The following is a 24,762-nucleotide window of genomic DNA, read 5'->3' on the forward strand; positions in this document are numbered from 1 at the left end:
AGATCCCAGAAATAATTCTATGCTATTGTATTGCACTATTTGTGGAATGGTATGTGATCATATAATTAGAGATCATATAGTACATTCACACAAAGAATACTTTAGGGCTTGCCGGGGGGTGGAGGGGGAGCTCTTATAAAAAAGAAAACTACATTATCTGGAAATTCAGAGCTAATCTCAACAACTCAGAAATGCTACCAGAGAGCTTTTCCTTCACAAACTTTAGAGGAATACATTTCAGGTCTGATTTCTGCCTGAGGAAGAATTAGTTCCAAACAAAACCAGCTAAGGTTTTCAGTCATTAAGATGTTAAAAGTCTAAACAAAGTGCTTAGGAAAATAATCTGAAATATGTGTCAATATTGAAAAAAAAAAAAAATTTCTAAGCTGCAGCTCTATGATCGCAATGACGGGGAGCAAAGACGGCATTTGGTTCAGAACTAACGCTGAAAGAAGCGCTCTGGACAGGTGCAAGAAAAATACCATTGGTTTGGGAGCTAAATCAGAGGAGAGGAGACAATGAAGGGCAGGTCTCGACTAGATGCAGGAGCGTGGCAGTTTCCTGGAGAAGCGCTGTGCTCAAGCACAGACTGGTTAACCCCTCTGTTCAGGGGAAGGCTCCAGCCTCTTCTCCTCTTGACCCAGGCTGGAGGCTGTCTGGACTGTCCTCCCTGTGAAACCTCCCCGGGGGCAGCCCAAGCAGCAGCAGCAACAGCAGCAACCTGACGCAGCACCCGCTTCCCCGGGCGTCTCGGCACATGCCTTTCAGCAGCCTCGAATGAAAGAAGAATCCTTGATCTTGGGGCTCTTCTTCGCTACACCTTGCCTCCACCCTTCTGTAGCCTGTCTGCAGACTCCAGAAACCGACTGCTAAATGAGTCAGCTTGCGTAGCTTTGAAGAGCATACCACTACCGAAGGGCAGCCTTCTGCCAAATCCCTGCCCTCCCGAGTGAAGCGCATTAAATAGCGCAAAAATCACTGAAGCTCCGCTCGCCTTGGAGAACAGGCAGCCAACTCAGCCAGGTTTGTATGCGCAGCACTGGTCTTTAGCCGTAAACAAAACCTAGAAACCTGCAACACCCCCCTCAATTAAAAGCTTAAAGTTGCAATAACTTTAGATAGTTACTGCTTTAATGATAGAAGGCACAGAATTTTTACATGAGCGTCTTGAAGGTCTCAGTGGAGCACAGGTCCAAGATGCACGCGCACAGACATTCAGACAGCTTTAATTTTAACCTTAAGTGCTTTGATACAGCCGCAGGACTAAAACATTAGTGGTCCCTAGCTTGTTTATGACTGACTACATATGCTAGAATGTGTTTTGCCAAAACTCATAGCTAAAATAAAAACCAGCATTCAAACAGCACAAAACATCGTAAACCAAATAAACAACACATTGCAAATATTTAAGACTTCCAAGCAAAGGCTACTTCCGTAAATTTCAACGTTTAAACTGGCAACAAAGCATTTCAGACACTGAAACAAATGACTGGCTAAAAAACGCTACCCCGTCGTCATCATCATTTTAAACGGTTCATTTTTCTGTTCTCCTGAAACACGCACAGCACTCAAATTATAAGTGAACAAATGTACATATCCCTAGCCATTTAAAACAAAAAAAAAGAAATGGAAACATTAAATTTAAATCTTTTTGCTTAACCCAAGACTACAAAACTGTCAGCCCCGAAAATGAGTTTTGCAGAGCCTTAATGCATCTGAAAATGGCTTACTTGCTAAACATGACAAGCAAATTCCGAAATAAAGGGAAACCCTTTCCCTCAACACGCACACTAATATTTTTCTTTCCTGGAGGTTGGATCATTTCCAGAGAACCTGAACTGACTTCAATGGAACGATAATATATTTCTTACAAAGAACATGTAGACTGCCTCAGAATACAAGAAAATGGTTCAACTAAGAAAGGGCTTCACTCAGCTCTTCTAAAAATACCCAAGGATCACACTTAAAAGTTGGGGGTTTTTTAACAATTAGGGCTTGATTACACCAACTATATCTGCTGATATATAGATATGTATTACACTAAACAGGAATGAGACACTTTCTTTCTGGAGTCATTCCAAAAAAATGTGAACGCACTGTAAATTCACACTTTTAACTTCAAGCCATGCTACCTAGCGACTGTAAATACATTCTTGTAAAATTTAAGGGATTTATTAAAGTGCTAGCAGGATTTTCTTTTTAAATTAACCAGAGGATACTTCTCAGTGTAGAGTACGGTGAAAATAAGAAAAGTCACAATATAAAAGCACGATTTACAATAGCAAAACCCAAATGTATACAACCTTAAGTACTACTCCCAAACTGAAGAGATTTCCCAAAATTAAAGCACTCCCTTAAATTTCATTTTCCAGCAAACGAAAAATATCCAAACAACATAGGAAAATACAAAAATGTAACTGAAAGCGTGTGCTCATCAGTATCACAAGCACAACTGTGATCGCCAGGACTACGATGTGCTTTAGGAGACACCTATACTACCAGGGAAAACTCTCACCAGAAAGCAACATCCCACGTCAGGACTGCACATCTTGCACAAGCATTCCTCTTGACAAGACCTGTAATGCTCTATCTGCCCAGGGTATGCAGATCTGACAAGGAAAATACCACTGGTTCTCAATAAAGGGCATAAAAAAAGATCTTCGCACAAGCTTGTAAATTTGCTTAACTATAAATTTATAAAGAATAATTTAAGAAGTTATTAAGCAAGACTTGCCCAAATGAAATTGTGAGCACATGACAAAGATCGTGTCACTACTTACGTCTACTTTGTATATGGACAAATCCGAACAGTCAAGACAGTATGAGTAATGCATTCACTACATACAGAAAGGTTGGTGTCCGACTGGCTTAGCTATTAGCTGGCCCACTGCAGCCTGCGAAGATTTCGTCTGATAGCAAAGCTGATGTAAGAAGTTCACGGCCCACCCTTACCTATTATAGATAGGTTCATTCCTATGGATAAGCTATGGTTTACCGCCACCTTCATGGTTACAACGCAGGCGTCTGTGGAGTCATGCTGTAAACTGGTTCAGCAAAACCACTTGGATTTTAATACCCCCCCAAAATAGCAGTAGGTTTTAACGCAATCCTTCCAGAGATGATGTCTGTAGGACCAAAAAACCCCTGTATCAGCATGGCGGAGGAGTCAATAAACCCCAGCAGAGGACAGAAACTTTCTTTGCAGACAGGGAGTTTCACAGAGCTCCACCTGTACCTTTGTTGTGTGTCTCCATTCCATCGAGAGCAGGATCAGCTTAGGGGTCCCACCACCCCCACTCCCATCTCCGCCGCTGGGACAAGCAGCTGCTTGTGTAGCCATGCTCTGAAACCCATCCCTGAACTGGCTCCACCAAAAAAGTTCAGCCTTTCCCTGCCCCCAAAGAGCTGCCAGGGTCTGGAAAAAGTACAGGCATCTTAAAACTTTATATAAGGTTGCATTTCCACATTACTAATGACACAAACATGCCTAACGTTATGAACCGAGTAGCCTGATTTAAACATGATTCTTCATCACGTATGGGCACTACCAGAAAATCTTTTCAACATGAAGGACCATGTTTTGTCCGACATAAAAAGAAAACTAGAAGACAAGCACAAAGCCTATGAATACAAAAGGAGCACTTCCCTAAACTAGAAACTCCAAGTAAGCAGAGGCTGAAAAATAAAACAATAGCCACTTTACGCTGCTACGCAGCCTTTCACCAGAAGATCTCAGGGCACTGAACTGGTCTGAAAAAACTCCTGTTAAGTATTAAATCATTGGTGCATGGGTAAATTTGTTAATCCATTTGCTAAGGTCACACAGTGGCAGAAATAGCAGATAATCCTGACACCAGCTTTCTGTCCTAGTCGTTACGCGGACAGAAAATCTTCAGTGATGTAAACTAAAAATAAAGTAAATACAGTTATCTGTTACATACAGGTATATTAGGTCAACCCAGAAAAGCACAATGTGGGTGTGGGGAGCGGAGGTGTGTCTCTGGGGATCCACCACAGATCTAGACCAGTCTATGAAAATTTAGACAGAGAATTTATAACCAGACAGTAATTCCATAATTCCCTCTACTCAAGCAGTCCCTATGAAGGGACTGTGTAGACAAACTGCAGCCATGCTCAAAAAAAAGAAGTCTGAAAACCTTGAACAGTAACCCACAGGATATATTCCATTACTGTATAGTACCCACATTAGGACGCCAAAAGCTTGCCATTTATTCTGTATTGAAATTAAAGCAGTGTTTTACAGATGGCCGGTAAGCCACCAAAACTGGGGAAGCCTTCTAACACCAGCAGGCAGACAGGCACACAGCTGACATTGTCAACACGCAGTCAAGAGAGCTATGACAATTTCTACTATCTTGAAAATTTCTACCAGCTTTAGTGCCATTACATATGAAAGCATCCTGGTTATACACACCATGGAGCTCTGACAGTTCAAGACCATTTTGGTGAATGCTCTTGTATTGGTATAAAATACACTGCAAGCACCAGTTTCCAAAGGGGAAAAAGCAAGACTATGAGCTCACAAAAAGAAAAAAACCCTTATTCTATGAATTAAAAATACTGAACCAGAAAATGAGCTACACTGGTATTATTAAGATGTACTAAAAACAACATAATAAAATCACCCCAGGCAGGGAAGACTAATCTTTCTGTTCTTCCTTAGGCAAAACTCACAGCAATTTCAATGGGATTCTCCCCCAGCTATGGCTGGATGACTACATCCACAGCCTCCACGTGCCAAGTTTGCTCCTGCAGCCAGTCTCTATTGCATCCATCTTAGTTACACTACACATATCCTGATTACAGGGATTTATAAACAGCAAGAGTAATTTAGAGGTGATCCACAAAACTGTGACTTCAGTAGAGATGAGGTTCACTGTTATCATCTCAAGTGTCAATAGTTTTGCAGTAAAGGACTTGTATTTGAAAGACTTTCAAGCAAAAATCTTTTACTGACTTTCTCAAAAGCACCTCTTGCATTTGTCCCAAGCACATCTATTTCAGAGCCAGAATACAAGCCTGCTATCTATAGGTTTCACTGGGCAACAAGGTAAGAGAGAGTTATGATGCATTAATCTCTTCCGTTTATTTTCTTAGGTTCTGGACAAGAAGACACCAAATAAAACCGGTGTTTAAATATCAAGCAACAGAGTATTTCACGTATTACGCAGTTCCTAGATGTGAACTCTTTAAAGATGATCTTTCAACTCCAAAGTCACAATTCCACACACTGATCTGTGCAGCGCAGGACAAAGGCGCCTGTACGCACGTACCAGCTCGCCGTCTCAAAGCACTGTTTGTTCACCCAGAACAATGGGGCATGTGACTTGTCAACACTACCCACAATAAAAACAATAAGATAAGGCTGCCACTGCTTTCACGATGACTTTTTTTCTTTGCTAATTTTAAGTCACAATGGCAATAAAAATTTATTGCATAAAATCCCTTAGCTTAAAAAGCCCAAAGCTAACTTGACAGTGCGCTGAGGTTTTCACTCAAACTTCCTCAGCTTTTCGCATTTGTACCAAACACTCACACCAACTCCCCCCCAAAGCCTCCCTCAGACTTCATCAAGAATTGGATCAATGTTTTACGCCTAAAGCCAAGATTATTTTTATCAAATAAAGGCACTGCCAAAATTTGTCCTCTCTGTTTCCTGCCCTGCGTGCCTGTCCCAGCTACCCCTCTGCCTGCATGCAGGTCCCTCGCTCCCCTCTGCTCGGTGTCCAGCTCGTTGCCAGCAGCACAGCCTGCAAAATGAGAATTCTTCAGCAGTCCCGCAGGTTTCGCTCCACCACGGACTGGGGCTGCACCGTCCAAACCCATCTAACCCCTCTGGTTCAAGTCCTATATGTAAACTTAACTAAAGTTAGGAGAAATGGGAAGAAAGCAGAGAAAACCCAGAGAAAAGGAACGATAAGGCACCGATTTGGTTTAAAGAAGTGACAAAAGAATGGATAGGCAGAATGCAAAAGAAAGTCCAAACTGACAAAAAGAAGAGAGAAAGCCCAGGGAAAAAAAAGGGGGGGGAAGAAGATTAGAAAATCAAATAAAGCCTTAGGAAGGGATAATAATAAAATGATGCAAACTGTCACGACTGAGACAAAACACCCCGGATTATTACATTAATTTGCCACATTCGTGCTACAGCACAGGCAAGGAAGTGAGTCAAGCAGAGTAGAGGGCACGAACACACTGACCGTTGGAAGGGGTTAATTTTAGAAAGAAAAAAGCAGTATGATCTTGCACTACTTGTCTTTTAATTACCCGGGGGGGGGGGGGGGGGTGGGGGGGGGGGGGCTTAGGGGGTTATTTTAATCACACAGAACAGCAGTAGGCCCAACAGCACCAGACTAACAAATAAAAGTAGGCAGCAATAGGCACATGGAAGTACATTACAGTTCCAAACTTTCACCATTTACAGTAACATTAATGCAAATGAAATCCGACCTGATCTCTGAACATGTGTTTTTAAAAACAGTACATTTCTTTCTTTTCACCTTGAAAAAAAACTCCGTTCCACAAGCGGGTAGTTACAAACCACAAGTGGGAAAGTGGGAGGCACATTAAGCACGCAAGTAAGCTTTTACATATTCTAACACCATCAATGCAGCTTTCTGGAGCTCTTCAGCAATGTCCAACATACACAAGCCTTGCTGCTGGCACAACAGAGAATCTCATAATGGACGTACTCTTAGCCGGAGTCTGACACTGCATTTCACATACTCTCCGAGTCTCTCATATGAAGTCATCCACAGCGTCAAAGAGCAAGTCAAAACACATCAGAAGTGTTTTCCCTGGCTACCTCTGAAACTTTCCATCCCTTTATCCTTCACATTATTTTTTTAAATTCTTCTTAGCATCTCTGTCAGTACACACAGAACCTTTAAAAGTTCAGTTTAGTGCCCCAGTACATACAAGCAACCAGGATCTCTCTAACACGGCACCCCAGCTGTGTCCCAGGCACAGGAGACGGACCAGAATATTCAGTTTGGTGCTTCCACGACCAGCCCACAGAACCACGCAGACAGCAGACTGTTGATTTTTAAGACATAAGCAACGCCCGTCAATTTTACCAGAAAGTAATATATCTGGGAGGGCATCTCAACAGGACGACCGAACAGTCAAGGAGGCTTTTTGTTTGTTTTTAATGGAACAGACTCTTAGAACTTAATTTCACACGTATTTAGTCTGTACTATATGTACTGTAAGAAAGAACCTTCCAAATGGCCTCAATGAACTAGAAATAAATAATCCATATCACAATAACCTTGCATGTGTAGACAGTAGAGGAACCAACTAACATGGACTTTGCCAACAGTTTAGATAAACACATTGATATTTCTACTGTAATCAAAGGCCATTCAGAATCTGCCCTGGAAGACAGTCACAGAAATACAAAGCATTTTTCTTACAACTCAAACAATTGTGACAAATATTTACTATAATGGCAAAAGCTGTTAAAAAATAAAGTTGGTTTCTATTAATCAGCTACATTTAGATATCCGTTCTTGCTATCAGATTAAGCTCACCAAAACTGCTTAGTAGGCTGTTTCATTGTAATTTTGTTTAAGTTTTATCGCAATGCAACATATTGAAGTTTCATATTCCTGACTTTTTTCATCTTACATAGTGCTAGAAATTTACAGTCTAAACAAGACACACCAGATTGTGAAATTTAGTTGTGCATTTGAAATAAAGTGAAAACTCAGGTACCACGTCTGCATCAGCAAAACATTCGTGTTATACAGCGAGTACGGACCCCGCTTCTCTAAACCCCAGATCTGTTGCATTAGCTATAGGAAAACAGCTAATCTATTACTACACAAGATATGTTGCTAGCACAATTTATTTGATGTCAACATTAATAGATGCTTTGACAACACTGCTCCTCATTTTCCTCCATCCATATCTGTGCTAACTTTGCTTTAAAAGTACATTAAAAAGTATTAAATCTGAACAAACGTAACCCCAAAGTAAATATGTTACAGATTCACAAATATCATCATGGCAAAAATCCATATTTTTACAAAGCACTTCCTAATTAAAATTTATTGCGAAGAGCCTGTATTTAGGGATGCATGTTTGTGTTAATATCCAAGCAAAAATTTCTGCACTAGAGAAGAATGTTGACATCCGTACAAAAATTAGCTGTGATTCATTGTTTAACAGTTGTCTTCCCTTTACAGAACACCGCAGACTGAAGGACATATTGTCAAACTGAAAGCACCAATACTTCCTTTAACCTACTATAGGACAAATAAATACACTTCAACAGCTTCTAAATCTTGCACGTCCTACTTTTTTGACCCAGATCTCTTGTTATTTCCCCCATAGGTCTAGGCAATACCAAAACTATTTTTTCCCCACAAATTTAGACTTAACCTAAAAGAGGAAATGGTCTCATCATTTCTGTGAGCTAAACAGACCTGGAAGCAAGGGGGAGGGTCAACAGAAAGACTCATGGTCTCTGCTAAGATCAATTGGTATTTTAAGGTAAAACTTTCAGCCACATTTAACACTCTCTCAACTGCTGAAACTAATGGCAAAAATCTCATTTGTTCCAACAGGACTGTAAGTTAGACCAATATCAATGATAAATGAAAAATAATTAAATCTTTTTATTACTATTTTTACAAGGCAAAAATGTATTTTCAGAAGTCATGCTGACACTTGAGCATTAATCAGCCTGTCCAAAAAACACAAAAGAGCTATAAAACTTGTTATTCTTCTCCTCGGCCAGCCTGGGCAACTTCCTCCAAGAAATCAAACTGTCTCTTCTTTGCCTGGTACTTTTAGGGAACCATCAGGAGACTGAAATTCACCTCGTGTGTGCTCACAATCAGGCAAATTCCCAGCTCAGAGTTTGCCTGCGATAGGTCATCCATGTGAAGAGCCTGAACTTTTAACACTGTTAATGTCAAATGGATGCAACTTTTAGGATAGGTTATATTTAGGGCTCTAAACCTTGACAATTTCTGTGGGTTTGGCACTGGGCACAGTATTTAGCACTACATTTTCATGAATAGTAAGTATTTGACCCTTAACTCATAACCTTGGAAAAACACTCCACGAATAGGCTGTACAGAGATCTTTTCTGTATGCTCTCTAGTCGCCGCCAGCAGGCACGTAGCTGCGTACAGAACAGGAAAGTTTCCAGAGTCACTTTCACAGTCCTAATTCATAAAAATCTACCATCGGCCTGACGTCAGTGGGGTTCAGTGGGAGCTCTGCACGCAGCCGGGGAAGCGACTGAATCATTCCCCAAACCCACCAACGGGTTAAAAGGGGCACTAGCATTAGCTGCAGAGACAGCTGCTTGCCTGCCTTGCCAGGTTGGCAAAACTATTGCCCTGCTGAGGGGGAAGGGAAGGCCTACTACTCACACCACACCAGCTAAAATTTCTAGCAATGCACCTCCAGCGATCTGAAATGACACTCAGTATGTCTCCATATGGCACATGGTTGTAGAGAGCGTCTCTGTAATACACGCTTACACTGAACAGATATTGAACTGAATCTCGGATCATAAAAGAAAAAAAAAAAGAAAACAACTGGTTTTTCTCTGGATGATTCTGATTTTTTACTGCTAGACATTACTAATGAACAAGATCGCTCCTTTGCAACACGGAGACTTAAGAATTACAACAATAAACACAAGTCAGAGTACACAACATAGCCTTTTACTAATACTGCTCCCAGAAAGAAACAGAAACTACACCCTAACGGGAGTTTGCAAAAGCCAGCAAACCACATGCAAGACTTGATTTTTAGAAATGCTAAGCACACACAGAGACTGCCAACTTCACATGAAGCTGTGGGGACTCAGCATCTTTGAAAATAGGACTGTATTAATATCTTACTTTACAGATGCAGACTCTTCTTAAGAAGAGTCACGTTTGCACCAAGCAGAACAACAGCCCAAATCCAGGGGCTGGCTACCCGCTCCCACCACACTGTGCAGCGCAGCTCTCTCGGAGCTGTGCGGGCTGTACACAGCACCACCAAGGGCCACGTGCCGGCACGGAACCAGCCCGAGCGCTACCAGGTTGATACCCAGTCTGCGTGTGTTACTTGTCCTGAAAAAAAGGACGTATTAGTCTGATAGCATATCTAGGTATGTTGCTTCTGGTATTCAAGCTAACTTGTTTAGAAAGACCTTAGTATCTCTAAGTAGCACTGAATTACGCCACGTACGCTTACATTCAAAGACCAAGAGGGGTCTCTTTGAAAGATGCCGTGTACGTTGGCTGAGACAATTCTGTAAAACTCCTCCTCATCACTTCGGAATTTCTTTCAGTAGGTTTTTCAGAAAGCTACACCAATTCACCAAGCCTTTTCATTATTATTTCTACAGGTAAGAAAGTATTCTCTAAAGTCTTTCTAGCAGTCGGCCCATCCAAGAAAGCGAGCGAGCAGGGGTAAGCCGCAACACCTGCAATTTCACTCCTTGGCTAGCCAAGCCAGCGAGATCCTACGCACCCGACCGGCGTGTGCATTTTCCCCTGCAGTTACGCACCCTCCAGCTTGGAATGACCACTTATTTCTTATCAAGGAAGAATTTTTGTAATGCTACTTAGCGATATAAAAAAGGAGAGTCTAAAGGATGTCACAGAAAACCGTGGTAAAGTATTAAAAAAATCAATGTCTCGGAGGGCAAGCTGAGTTACGGTTCTATAGATCCTTCAGAACCAAAGGAAAACTCAACTTAAGCTCAAACGCGGTCATTAAGACTCCAGGGCATTTTGCACAAACAATTTCAGCCTTGTTTTCATTATGAGAAGGAAGAAAAGGGCCTTCTCATCTTGGATGAGATACCACAAGACAGAACCCTAATGAGGGGAAGAAGTTCACAGTTTTCACCCAAACTGGCAGAGTGATTTCTAGACCAGACTTCCGTACTTTTTCACTCAACCTATCAACTCCCATGAAGTGACAGCCACGCTGCCTCATCTTCACTACTTCTTACCTCATCTTCACTACTTCTTACCTCAAGTTAGCTAATTCAATTTTGCGAATTAAAAGAAAGCCAATATCCCCCTACAATTTCATATGAAAAGATATTTCTTATTCCTCATTTCATTGTCATACTTTATCTCGGAGGAAACCAATTATGAGACGAATAAAGTGGTCTCCATCTACTCTGCCTGGGATCACTGGATGAACCTTTTTCTAGTAGACACTCTTTTCATTAAGCTACTTTACAGAAATTAAGACCATCTAACTTCATGGTCTACCTGCAGTGCTTAGAAAGCTGCATGTATTTGGGACAGGGGTAGCTAAATCAATAGCAGGAACATAGGAACATTTTCTTCACCACCTGTTAATTTGAAGGTACTATCTTAATCCTGCAATGCAACTCAAAAACACTGAAAAAAGCTGTCAATCATAGTTCCTAATGGAAAACTTCTGACACTTCTTCACCTAACACAAACACTTAAATTTATATTTCAAAATGAACCTGCAATGAGTATATTGTCGCAGCAATCACTTTTTGTAGGAGCCAAACATGCATAATTACAGAGTGCGCATACACACTTTCACTTCTCTCCCAACCTGCAGCTACTCGCATGAGCTGATGTTTAGGGCTTTAAATATAGTCATTATTACACCCTATACTCTGTGTGCGTACACATGCGCAAACACACACATTAAGCATGGTCAGTACACATAACAGTATCACAAGTCTCAATATAAACAACATGCATTAGATTAAAACCGAGTCGTACTTCAGTATGATACATTTCAGTATCACAATATTGCAGTATTGACACAACACAGTCCTGCAGTACACCCCGTCCTTGCCCTCCTCTCCGAAGCGGAGATCGGACCGCTTTACGACCTCCCTATCCCAGTTCAGAAGGGGAAGAGCTGGCGGCGGGTCTGAGTCTGTTCTTCTCCGCTTGCCAGTAGTGTCCTCTCCAGCAAGGTGTCAGAATTCACACCAGCACCAGGATCCTGAGCGGCTATGGGTCCAGGGGGGAGGGAAGAGACAGGCAAAGCAAGCAAAAATTGGGGGGGGGTGGCTATCTCTTGGGACTCCAGGTGAGCAAAGGAACAGGATTACTGAAGGAAAGGTGTCACGCTTGCCACTCCCTCAGCTTTCCCCAAAATGCTTAACAGCACTGTGATACCAAAAGACTATCGCTGTCATGAAAGATTCACATCCTATTGCCCACCACTAATACAAAACACACTTAACTTCTGCGAGCAACTTCACAGACATCTGCAGAGCTTATTCAACTGAACTAGACCGCTGATGTTCACAAAGTTGTGTGTGTTTCTTTACAGGACTTCCTGACTTCTGCACGATTACATCCTTGTAGGATGTGGGTCTTTACTGCCACTACAAAACTCGTAACAGCAAACACGTTCTGACTCAAATGTGAAGCCCATGCTAAATTAAATTCCAGAACCAAAATCAAGTTAGGTAAAATAACTCAGTTTGCTTTACATTATTCAGATCTGTTCTTCCTAACTAAAAAATATTACCTGAAAACAACATTATAAGCAATTTTGACCATTTCCCCTAATCCATCCAGAGCCTCTTTATGCTCAGGGCTGTAGCACTTTTTAGCATCAAACTCTTTCATGATGGGAAAATGACTATGAAGTACTGCTGTTGGGTACTTAGCACTTATATCATGCCTTACAACTTCAAAGCGTTACACAAACATCAATAATTACCATATATAGAGTAAAACTGAAAGAAGTATTCGTATAAAAAAAAACTCACAGGGAAAAAAAAAATCATAACTACCTGTTTGAAGGGGAAAAAAGCTTAAGCAACAGAATCTCCTGTAATTATTGCATTCTTTATGCTACGCACATGCATTATGGCTGTGCACGTTTAAACGAACAAAATCATAAACTCTTGCACAGTCTTAAAAAAAAAAATTAAAAAGCCCAAAAGCCAAACCCCAACTCCTTTCATACATTTAAATTACATTTCCTTCCCCTTTCCTTGTGGAGTGAGAACTAAGTCTTTTCCAGGTGTTCTCAATAACAGTTTGGGAGGCATGCCACCAAGTTCCCAAGACACAGTTCCACATGAACCCTGTTCTCATGGAGAGAAATCCACCTTCCCCCAAGAAAACTTATGACAGTGACAGTGCACAGGCTCAGGTGATCTTAGGTAAATAATACGATACATTACATTCCATTAGATCTTAACCAAAGGACAATAACGAAAAAAGATCACTATGAGAAACCACAGAAAGTTTTCTACGATCATCTACAGGGCACCACCTGCACCCTAAGCACCACCACCATAACAGCGTGGCCCTTTTCTTTTTTCCTATGGCTAAGAGGAAAACAAACCCTTCATACGCTCATCCACGAACACGCACCCACTTCCTTAAATTCAAGGACACACAAAAGAGTTTGCAGGATCAAATGTATTCTGAAACGTATTCCGAGAAGACGGTTAACATGCATGTGTCCAAAGGAAGGCCCCAAATCCAGCATGAGCCTCATGCGGCCAAGCCTTAAGGCTGCTCAGAGCAAGACGAGGGCCCAAAACTGCCCGGCGCACCCAAAAGCTCAGGTACAACTCAGAACCCAAACATCAATTTTGCAAATGGTGCCCTCTCCCTCAAAGGGGCACAAACCACAGCCCTGGTGAACACCCAAAGGGTAGAGACCGCCAACACCAAAGGACCTTGTTCATATGCTCAACATGTTCAGACATTTATTTTAGTACTGCAGAACAGGAAAGAGAATCGGACAAGCCCAGAATATTTTTTTTCTTTTTTACACGACAAAGACTTGGTTCTCCTGATCATACCTCCCCTGCTACAATAATAAAGAAGGAATACGTTTTGTGATCCCCCCCATAGATCAGTTAGGAATTTGATTTACACAGACAGGAAAACGAGGAAGTTGAGCACACTGGAGAGTAGTAAAAACTTCACCAGCAAACTTCACTTTCCTACACAGCGACCTACAAACCAAACTTTCCTCCAGACTCACGTGTCATCTGCAGCAACAAGCCTCTGCCATAAAGCACATATAAAGTTTGCTGTTCGGGGGATAAAGCAAAAGACAAGCGAGGGGAGACTTTTATTCTCTCAAGCTGCCTTAGAAGGAAATTCGGTGATGAAAGATTAAATTCACCTGGAACAACACGATAAGTTTAACCCTTTCGGGGGTACAACAATAATAACAAGCCACATGTTGTGCTATTGCAGGACCTATACCCTCTACCAACAAAACGTATACATTGCATCAACCCCGCCAGCCTGTCTAGAAGATGCAATGCACAACTTGCACCAGGGTTTCGGAGGGGGATAAGCCTAGGCGGAGAGAACCCCCTGTGAAGTGCAAAAAAGCTTTTTTTTTTTTTTTTTTTTTTTTTTTTTTTTGTCCCCCAAAACCGGGCCCGCTCCCTGCCGCCACGGGCTATTTCACATTCCGCCCAGAACTTCGCAGGAAAAGTGATCAATAACTTGGCTGCTTTGCCCTGGAGAGGGGGGGGGACACACACATCAGGCACTGCCCGTGTGTGTGTGTCCCCCAAAAAACAAGGGCCGGGCCGGGCTGGGGGCGAACTCCGCCGGGCGGGGGAGGGGCGGCCGCCCCTCCCCCGCCCGGCGGAGTTCGCCCCCAGCCCGCCCCCCCCCCCCAAATATTTTAACCCCCCCATAAGTAAATATGCCGGGAGGGGGAGGGGAGGGCGCTTCTCCACACAAATCGGGCTAAAAATAGGCCGCTCGCCATGGCTCCCGTGTGCCATTCGCTGCCGAGGCCGGTGCCCCCCCCCCCCCCAATTAAAGCCTTTAAAAAAAAAAAAAAAAAAAAAATTTTTTTTTTTAATGAAGCCAGGGGGGGGGAGGGGAGGCCAGCGGCGCGGAGGGGGGAGGGGAAGGGGGGGTGCCGTTTGCTTAAAAAAAAAAAAAAACATACCCCCCCCCCCCCCCTCTCCCCGCACCCCAGACCCACGGGAGCTCCCCCCCCCCCCGCACCCCACAATCATTAATTAAAAAAAATAAAAAAAGGGAGGGGGGGGGGCGCCGCGGCAGGCGTTAGGCGGGCGCCCATCCCCCGCCCGCCTCCAACCGCCACAAACAGGGCGCCCTCCCCCCACCCACGCACCCCCCCACACACACATACACCCACACCCCCCCCCCCCCCCCCCCACGCACCCACCCACCCACCCCCGGCTCCGGCCCGGCCCGGCCCGGCCGCGGCCCCTGCCCGCCCCGCACTCGGGCCGGCCCCGGTCCTTACCTTGCGAGTGTCGGCGGAGCGGCTGCTCCCCCCTTCCTTGGGAATGGAGGCACAAGAAATTCACCCTTGTTTGTCTCTCCTCCTTTTTTTTTTTTTTTTTTATACAGCCATATATATATATATACACATCTGTGTGTGTGTCTGTGTGTCTGTGTGTGTACACACGTATATGTATCGATAATATATATATATATTTTTTTTTTTTAGCTGAGGTGTCCACACCAAGAGGAGGAGGAGGAGGAAAAAAAAAAAAAAAAAAAAAAAACACAACGGGGGGGGGGGGGGGGGGAACCAAAAACACCACCACACACACACACAGGAGGAGGAAGAAAAAAAAATAACCAGCGAGTAGTGCTGTGATATTCAATTATATCCCGAGCCAGGGGCCGGGGGGAGGGGGAGGGTGGGGAGAGAGAGGGGGGGGTTAGAGATTAAGTCCCGAGGAAGGAGGGAGAGGGGGGGGAAGGAAAAAAAAAAAAAAAAGTAATATCTGTGTGTGTGTGTGTGTGATTTAGATTGAGGAGGAATTGAGGCAGAATGTAAAAGCTGTTACTAAGGGAAGGAGCCAAGCGGCTCGGAGCAGCCAGCGGCCCTCAGACACTCCGCGCGGGGAGAGGGTGGCCAGCCGCACGGAAATGGGCGCCAGAGAAAGCGCCGCCGCCGCTGAGGGAAGGGAAGGGAAGGGAGGGAAGGGAAGGGAAGGAGCGGAGCCGGGAGGCGAGGCCAGGCGAGGAGGAGCGGGGCCGGCCTGCTGCGGCCGCCCGGCAAAACAAACCCGCCGCCCTGGCAGCGCGGGGGTCGGCGGCCGGGGCGGGGGGACCCCCTCTCCCTCCCTCCCTCCCCTTCTCCCCACCCGCACACACGACGCCCCCCTCCCGCGCTCTCCGGGCAGGCGCAGCCGCGGCCGGGCGTGCGTGAGGGGAGGCGGGCTGCGGGGAGGCCGCTCGCCCGCCCGCCCGCGGCCCTGACAGGAAAGGGAGGCCGCCCGGGCCTGCCGGCGGCTGCGGGGCCCAGGCGGCCGCCGGCGGTTCGGAGCCTGAGGGAGCTTGGCCGGGGAAGGGCCGTCGGGCACGGCAGGCCCCCTGCGACCCGGTGGCGTGGCGCGGCGCTGGAAGTTTTTTCTAGGAAAGCCATTAATTGCTCTCCGCTGATAAAAGCGCTTATGTAAATGCAGGATTTAACGTGGTGGTTTTACTGTTTTTTTTTTTTTTTTCCCCCGTAGCGCATCGCGGTTCGCGATGGTACCAGTGGCGCCGGGGATCCTGTCCTGCGCGGGCGCGGGGTTCGGCGCAGCTTGGTGCTTACGCCTGGGTCCGTTAGTGCGTCTACCCTGTACTTTTATTTAATGAAAATAATCCTCTGCAGCAATAATGTTGTGTCCTACCTGGGTGCTGTTCATTTTTAGAACTGAAATGCTATTTTATCACTTAGATCGCAGGGCGGTTTAATTTTTAAAGCGAGCTTCGTTAATCGAAACCACGCTCGTCGCTAGGCAGTCCTTTCCATCTTACAATGTTTTTGCAATAGCATTTCACGCTCTTGGGCGTTGGTCCAACGCTCTCGTGTCCGGACATTGGCACTCACGCAGAGTCGCAATGACCACAAACCATGCACAGATCGGACGGCACCATCGGATGTCATTCCTGCTTGTGCCAAAGGCTTTCCACGCGAGCGAGCCCAGGTCTGGTGCTGCCCGAATGGGGCCTCCGCATCACCGCCTTTCTGCAGAACTTGCTTTTACTGCGGCTGGCAGAACAGGAAAGTGGAGAGACGGGCCACAAATGTAGCTCTTATTTCTCTTTTTTATTTGTTTGTTTGTGAACAGAGCTCGGCGTTGCTGGAGAATTACGCTAGTCCTAAGGCGGCACTTCTGGAGTTAAGGGTGCGTTTTCCTTTCAGCCTAATGGCTGGGACGTGCCATAGGCAGATTTCACCTACCTGAGCTTCATCTCACAAGCGGATGGGACCCCTCGACTCCACAAAGCCTCGATGAAAGTAGCTGGGTGGGTCTCTGGGTGTAGGATCACCTCACAGTGCTCATTTTTTTCAGGGTCAGGCCCGTGCACTTTTCCCTCTTTTATGAAGAATAATATTTAAATACTTGGCAGGAGACAGATTTTTTTGCATTGCAAAATCATTTGATTCTGAGAAAGCCCTGGGCCTGCAATCCGTTTGCTTGAAGAGGCCTGAGTTACATGAGGAAACCAAAGTCTCTCTAGAAAGCCAGGGAGCATATTTGTAATTGCAAACCACTAGATGTTCAACATTTATTTCTGTAATGATGTTGATGGCCCAAGTCAGCAACTTTCTCTTCTCAGTAATGGTGTGTAGGTTGTCTGCTTTAGGTACGTAAAGAGGCGATAATTTTTGAAGACCGTATCTGGTCCAATTCCAAAATTTGACCACTTTGCTGAAAGTGGGGAAATTTAAAAGGGGCAAAAAAATGGGCAAGGGACTCACTCATTAACACCTCCCTGCATTATAACCTCAGATCTGTCCGTGCTTCTAAAGGAGTTCAACCTCTTGATACTCTGAATGATTTATTTCCCAGGTCAAAGAAGATAAGCAATAACCGTGGGTGGAGGAAGGGGGAATGGTAGTATGCACGTAGCCTAAGGCAAGAGGAAAGAAGACAAGGGACCTCTTACAGGGGACTGTGGGACACCAGGGGCCTGAAGAAGGGTATGGGGGGAGTTGTGAGAAGTCCATGAAACAGGAACGGAAGGTGTAACATTCAGAAAAGCTCATGTGAGAAACGGAGGAGGGAAAACCCCTCCAGTGCGCGTTATTTGGCCCACAGGAACTACAAACGCCGTCTTCCCATCCATCTGCTGAGCAGCAACAACGTGCTGAACTGAAGTCATCTGGCTGAAGGTTTCCATGGTCTAGTGTTCTGCAAATGTTCAGTCACGACTCCGGTGCGCCAGGCTCTCATTTTTAACACGATGATGTACTCGACTGGGTGATCACCCGCGTATACATTCTGCTCTGCAGAATCTACAAAGTGCATTCTGGCAGATTTATGCTTTAATAATTTTACCCCATTTGTTTTGTTCTGGTTTCTCTTTCTTTACAAAGGCGAACACCCCACGGGATTGCAGAAAGGCCTTACTTTCTGCGAGGAGCTTTAGACTTCGTAGTTCTGTTGCCCGAATACACAGCTGGGCTCAGAGTTACCGGGGCCACTTCCAGAGGGTACGGGAGGGAGATTCTCGCTTTCGGAGGTTTCCAAGAAGGGATGTTGGGTAACACAGGGCAGTTGAGCAGGTTATGATCTACGGCAGGTTGTTCAGTGAGTGAGCCGAGCTTAGGGAGTTGGCTTTGCCTTGAGCTGGGAGAGGCACTTCTAAACAATAACCATTGTTATGTTTCCTTTCCCAAAGTCTCCTAGTAGCAAGAAAGATGGGATGAAACCCTAGCTTTTGGATGTGGAAATGGAGCGGAGCTGAGGTCCTGGTTCATCCATGTGTTTAAATAAAAGCGTGCCTTCAAAGTGCTTCAGTAACAGGGCTGCTCACGTTCCGCAGCTCTGTCATCCCAACTACTGGAGAGTCTTCTCACGGCCATATTTGTAAGACACATCCTTCAAATAGTTGAAATTACTTGTAACAGTGAGTGGTTGGCCTACTAAGCACATACAAGCAAATATTTGCAGTAACTGGACCAGTGTTTGCACAGCACCAAGCACACTGCCCGGCCTCCATAAATAATAATACTTGGCACTCACAGAGTGGTTTCCATTTTCAAAGCACTTTAGTCATAACCCTTGACACCTATATGGCCTTTTACATCTTTACAAGAATTAATTAATCCTCACAATGTCCTGTGAGATAGGTATGCACTGCAATAATAACAATAACAACAATTAATAATTCATGCATTCTACTCAAAAATCACTTCAGGGATTAAAATGCATCTGTAATACTTGGCTTTTATTAACATTTTCCAGCAAATAATAAAACCCGTGGTATTGTGTTAAATCTATATAATATCTATCCATAAATCTTTTGCAGGTCGGGGCAGGACTGAAGACCCAGTGAGATACCAGTACATCAGTAACAACCGGATGACTGACTTCAGAAAAGGAAGTTCAGGCCCGGTCCACCACGCAGTTTAGGTGCCAGAACGAAATTTGCCACGTATGGCGGTGCATAAATAAATCCCAGTGAACCAGGAAGGCTCTTTTTGTTCGTTTTTAGCTCTTGTTTATGCAAAGGCTCCCCCAGTTACGGCACCCCATCCTATACAAACACCGCACCAAGAAAATGCAAGCGCTTACTGGGGGAGAAATGGCAGTGACTCAGCACCACGTTGTGCAACAGGGAGAGCTGGGACAAGTCTGGCCAACACCGGGGCAAACCCTTTCCCTGGTAAAAATTACCATACGGCCTTTGATATGCAGGCAAGCCCCAGTTAAACCTGATATTTAAACAAGCGGGACTTAAACCCTGTTGACTTAAACAGAAGAACCGGCAGGCTCCCACCGGGGGAGTGCCTTGGCTCCGGGCTTGCCGAGGCGGAGGAGGGACGGGGTGCTGGAATCGGGTTCCCCGCATGGACGGTCTGGTTCCCCACGAAGATGCTTTTTTCATTTTGCGTCCCAAAGTGGATTCATGTAAACCACAAAGGCACCTTTCGTCCTAATAATGCTGCCATGCCAGAAAACAGTGGGAAAGAGCAGAGGGAGGTACACCCACACCCTAGCAATTTCCCCATGACTTCCCCGTGACCTCCCTGTGTCTGCCAGCTCTGAATCTGGAGCACTGAACAGCTCGGGCCAGTGGCCTTCCTACTCTAAGACTTATTTTCTCCCTTACTATGAGGAAGATACCAACTTAAACAAAACAACCTCTAAATTATTTGTCTTTGTGTTGTGCATACTGAGAAAGGAAATGGAAGTTCACCAGTTTGAAGGGACTGGCTTTATTCTTTTTGCAGCTGCTGACAATGACTGTTTGCAGGAGAGGACATGCTGGGAAAAGGACTTGTTTCTGAGTAGGGAGCATCTTCTGCCACTACCTTGGCATACAAATTCATCAGTAATTGATCAGTGGACACGTGGTAAAAAATGTCTGATTTTGGTGATGAACATGCCTGTAGCACTACTTTTTAATCGGTTGCTTTGAAGTATACACGCACAGATAGGTTGCAGATCTCCATAAGGCAGAGAGGATTCAGTCCCGAAACAGTCATCTCATTGATACACTTACCCAGATCGATCTTGGAGCCTTCTGCTTCCCAGAATAAGCAGCAAGAGTGGAGGAACAGCGTGACCAGGTGAATCGTCCCTCATTCATAGACAGTTGATGAACTGTGTGATGCAAAGCCATGAAGTGGCTCTTTCAGGACACAAGTTATGCTGCTTAGAGCACGTTAAGCGCTGCTGTTAAATTGGTGGTGTTAAGACACGTGAACCAGTTAGCATCTCCCAGGTATACAGAACTTCGGCGGGGCGCAGGCTGCTTGTCCCAACCCTTCTGCGCAGGAGCAATTTCATGTTTCTGTTTTTCAAAGCTACCAGCAGGCCTCCAGAAAACAGCATAGCCCACAGATGACAAAGTTAAGAACTGCTGCTGCGGGATTTGGGTATTTACCAAACAAAGCCGTTGGCCTTATTGTTTTATTGCCGCTGACCTCCTACCCAGAGGCCCAGCATACCCTAAAGGCTTTAAGAGGAACACAAACGTGTGTGTGAACGTGTCACACTAAGGAGAGCTTTCAGATCGGTGCCAGAGGAACATATTTTTAAAGGAAAAGTGAGAGAAACAGAGGAGAAGAGATGCCAGCTGCTGCAACCCCCGCTTCGAGCGAGGGCTCCTGCACCTTGTCTTCCTGCAGGGGAACGGCCGCTCCCACTGGGGCACATTTTCCCTTCTTTTTTTTTTTGGAGAGGAAAAACAATGGGTTTGTTGCTGCAGTCCCAGGGCTTCCCTGCCCGCAGAGGGTTGCCATTGTGGGCAGAGGATGCCGCCGTCCCCCTGGGCTCCCAAAGAGGTTCCTGGCACAAGAGGGAGGACGAAGTGAAAGCTGTCCCGGGGCCACCAGCCGGCACGATTAGCGTCGCGTTAAAAGCCCTGAATATCGTCCCTTGCTACCCAGAATCTGGCCCCAGGAGGATTTGTGGATGTTTCACACAATTGTGGAGAAGAGGAGAAATATGAGCGAACAACACGGAAAGATGCCGATACAGACCTGACTCCGGAAAGCAACACGGGCTGCCCCAGCGGATTTAGTTATCGCAGGTGCAGAGCTGTAGTTTCGATGTGAACTGGGGTTGTTTCCTTGAGAGGCGATGCTCTGACAGTGGATACCGTGACAGCAGGCAGGCTGTTGTTAAACAACCTCTCCACGAGCACACCCAGCAATGCAAGACCAGGCTGCCTTGGAGTTCCTGTAGTAATTAGTTTAGACACAGCGAGCTGAGTTAGAGGCATGGGAACAAATTTATTTTTTGGCTTTAATCGCTCTCTAAGGATTGTTTTAACTTTTTTCTTTTTTTTTTTTTTTTTTTTTCAGTTGGATATGTAAATATCCACATTTCTTAAAATGGTAAAAAAATGTTACTTCTCAAATAGAAATACTGAAGAGGGCCCTGTTAACTCCATGGTTATGGCAAAGCTCCCTTCACAGCAGGGTTGTAACTCAGATGTTACATCCTACAATGGCTAAGCAAATCCAAACTTGTTTTATTTTAACAAGGTTACGAAAAAGGGTGTGTACCAGCTGCTATCGCACACCTCTGAAGTTTCAAGCAAGACGTATCTGGCTCATGTATGAGATCAGAACGGATTATTTCACAGGGCCAGGATGTGGTTGCAAAAATTCAGTATTGTAAGTGTCATTGTGGTTCATAATATAATCTACAATACTCGGTATAATTACTGCAGAGTAAAGAAAGGCAGAAGTACAAAAGTTATATTATTTATTAGATATTTACCTTTATCACACACTATTTTAATATTTCCTGGCAGCCCAAGAATCCAGCCAACTTGAAGAGGACTCCTTTTTCTTGCCCATACCTAAAGTTCTGCTTTTCTTTCATTATACCTACATTGTTCCAGTTCTTTATGTGAGCGGAGGACGGAGCCAGGACTGTTTGCTCCCTAATCAGAGTCCTGAAAGACTCCTCATGTGGCCTTCAGCAAGCTGTTTATTATCGGGGCATGAGCTTCCATCTATAAAGAGAGAGGACTAACACAGCTATTAATGATGATGATATTATTGTTAACACATAATTATCTATCTCACAAGAAAATTGGGAGGGTAAACTAGTGTTTATAAAGTATTTTAAAGATGATAATATTATTTATGTGAGGGCAATACTTTATGTCCTGAGGACAGCAGTTGTTGAAAACCACCTTCTAATTAGGTTTTGCTAATGATAGTGTCAAAAAGGTTTAGAAAAAAAATATCAGTAGGTGCATTCAAAAGTCCCCGATTTTTCTTCTTACTACATTATTGGTATCAGCTGCTTTCCTGTAGATAGATATGTGATACTCACATCTACAAGACGTTAAGCATTGTTTTCTGGCATATTAAACATAAAATGAATGAAGTACACAGTAGTGCCAAAGCACACCCTGCAGTATGTTATTAGACAACTTGCTCCAGTGATTAAAGCCCTTGAAGTCAACAGAGGTTTTGCCGTTGTTGGGTTTGGTTTTTTTCCCCACCCCGCTGGGCTAGGATTTCATCCCGGATCTCCAGCCTTGTCTGTCACTGCACATCACTGATGTGCTTAACACTCAATTAAAGCACACCCTGGATTTGTTTTATACAATCCCTTATCTGTGAAAGGGAGATTGCAGGTACTCATCAGAAGGAGCTGACAGCAGCGCAAGTCCAGCCAGAAGGATGACTTTGCCGGGCCCTCCTGTATTTCCCCCTTTTTAGGCAATTATCTCCATTTTGTTGAACATCCATTCCTTTCAGTTTTATTCTTGAGGACTTCTGATAACGTATCAAACTTCCCTGAGCCAGTTGTAATCTTCACTCCCTCCGATGCGCACCGCAACAACATTAACTGTGAATGGCTGCAGTAGATTAAGCAGCGTATTTCCACAAAACATTTCCAATAGGAGACCAAATTTTATGAGCTGTGTGAGCATCCTGTGTAACATTTCGAGCAGGTACATAAAACACTCTGGGGTATATACCGAACAAGACGTTTGACTGGGTAAACCAGTGCATTAGAAACAGCTTTCAATCTTTCACGGTGCTAGGTGTGTGCCGTAACATGCGACCAAAAGACACACACACACACAAAAGAAGAGGGACAGAAAAAAATCCAAAGCACACAGTGGAAGAATGAACTGAGAATTATTTCCTCAGCAGAGCCAATATTTCCTACAACACGGCTTTCTGTGAGTCAGCCTTTTTGTGCCACAGAACTTAAAATAGCAAAAGTGAGATAACAGTAGGCTTGTTGGAAATAGAAATTTTCAAGGGATACAAAAAAAAAAAAAAACAAACCACGAACAACTTCTGGACGGATAGAGTGGTGATGAGCATGGCGGTGATCTGCTGGTAATAGATTACTGTAAGAATATGTCAAATAATCCTAACAAGGTGGCATTTATCTGAGATTGTAAAACATGGTAAATCCCAGGTATGTGGGAAGCCCACAGCCGGGGATTTCAGCAGCTGCCCGTCCCTCCTGCAGCGCTGAGGGCAGAGAGCGTAGCACTCCAGCTCCTCTCTTTCTCCCTCTCTGATAAGCAGGAGTGGTTTCATCCCAACCGCAGCAGCTCCTTTAATTTTGCTTACGCTGCTGAGAAGCCCTGGGCCAGCGGAGAGAAACCTCAGGCAAATTCCACACTGATTTCACATAGTTCAGGACAGGGCTTAATAAATACACATGGAGGAGGAGGAGAGAGAATATTTCTAGAGGCAGAGCGAAGGAGGGGATGGGCTAGCAGTTGCGCAGACTTGTTGGCCACATCCCAGCATTTGGTGGTTCTTCAAGGGCTGTGCCTGCCAGGAATGAGTTTAAAGTCTGGATGAAATGCACCTCCCACCAAACCCATCCGCTTCCCTATTTGCTTACACGACGTGCAGCGCACCCAGGTAGGATTGTTCCCACTGACAGCAGGGATCACGCGCCCGCCGGTAATTCTGCACCGTCAACTAGAAGCAGTGAGCACGCAGAAGGGGTGGAGCCCAACCGTGGCCTGTATAAAAATTAAGATCATTATTAAAATGGACCTGAAAATGAAAAAGGCACCCCAGGCACCCCAGCTTTCAGCAGGGCTGGGGTTGTCTCTTCCATTACTGGCTTAATGAAGTCTCCCCTGCAAGTGCCCCATCCGCCTCAGATCTCATTCGCTTGCTCACAGTCCATATGGGTAATTCCCTCCATTCCCCTACATTTAGGTTCAACATCTAACATTTGCTAACTTAATTGGACACAGGGCATTTTGCAAAGAAGTGGCCCCACGCAGATACATGGCATTTGTCTTTTATTTTTCATTTCTTCCTATCAAACGCAGGTCCCGTTCTGAAAGGCGCTGGGCA

At 44.8% G+C, this 24,762-nt stretch overlaps 1 protein-coding gene and 1 long non-coding RNA gene across 9 annotated transcripts in view; one reads left to right on the plus strand and one right to left on the minus strand.

Annotated features, from left to right (window-relative positions):
- The window catches only part of TBL1XR1 (TBL1X receptor 1), a 118,780-nt gene extending 103,360 nt beyond the window's left edge, over nt 1–15,420 (minus strand). For 3 of the 5 annotated variants that reach the window (XM_030027992.2, XM_041126627.1, XM_030027988.2), the window contains exon 1: nt 15,250–15,418. The gene's annotated coding sequence lies outside the window, so the exon portion shown is untranslated. Of the gene's footprint in view, nt 1–15,249 lie in introns of all 5 variants that reach the window. The other 2 variants (XM_030027989.2, XM_030027991.2) reach the window with 2 other exon arrangements.
- A 460-nt stretch (nt 15,421–15,880) lies between these two features.
- Nucleotides 15,881–20,360, plus strand: LOC115347071. 4 transcript variants are annotated; one of them, XR_005933341.1, is made up of 3 exons: nt 15,881–17,252; nt 17,801–18,820; nt 19,263–20,360. It is a non-coding gene; the product is annotated as an uncharacterized LOC115347071 (long non-coding RNA). The 4 variants fall into 4 exon arrangements; XR_005933343.1 differs by having other exon boundaries at nt 18,050–18,820; XR_005933344.1 differs by having other exon boundaries at nt 15,881–17,131; nt 18,050–18,820.
- Nucleotides 20,361–24,762: the final 4,402 nt, after the last annotated feature.

The sequence above is a fragment of the Aquila chrysaetos genome, chromosome 10 (genome assembly GCF_900496995.4).
Source record: "Aquila chrysaetos chrysaetos chromosome 10, bAquChr1.4, whole genome shotgun sequence".
In the NCBI taxonomy this organism is placed as follows: Eukaryota; Metazoa; Chordata; class Aves; order Accipitriformes; family Accipitridae; genus Aquila; species Aquila chrysaetos.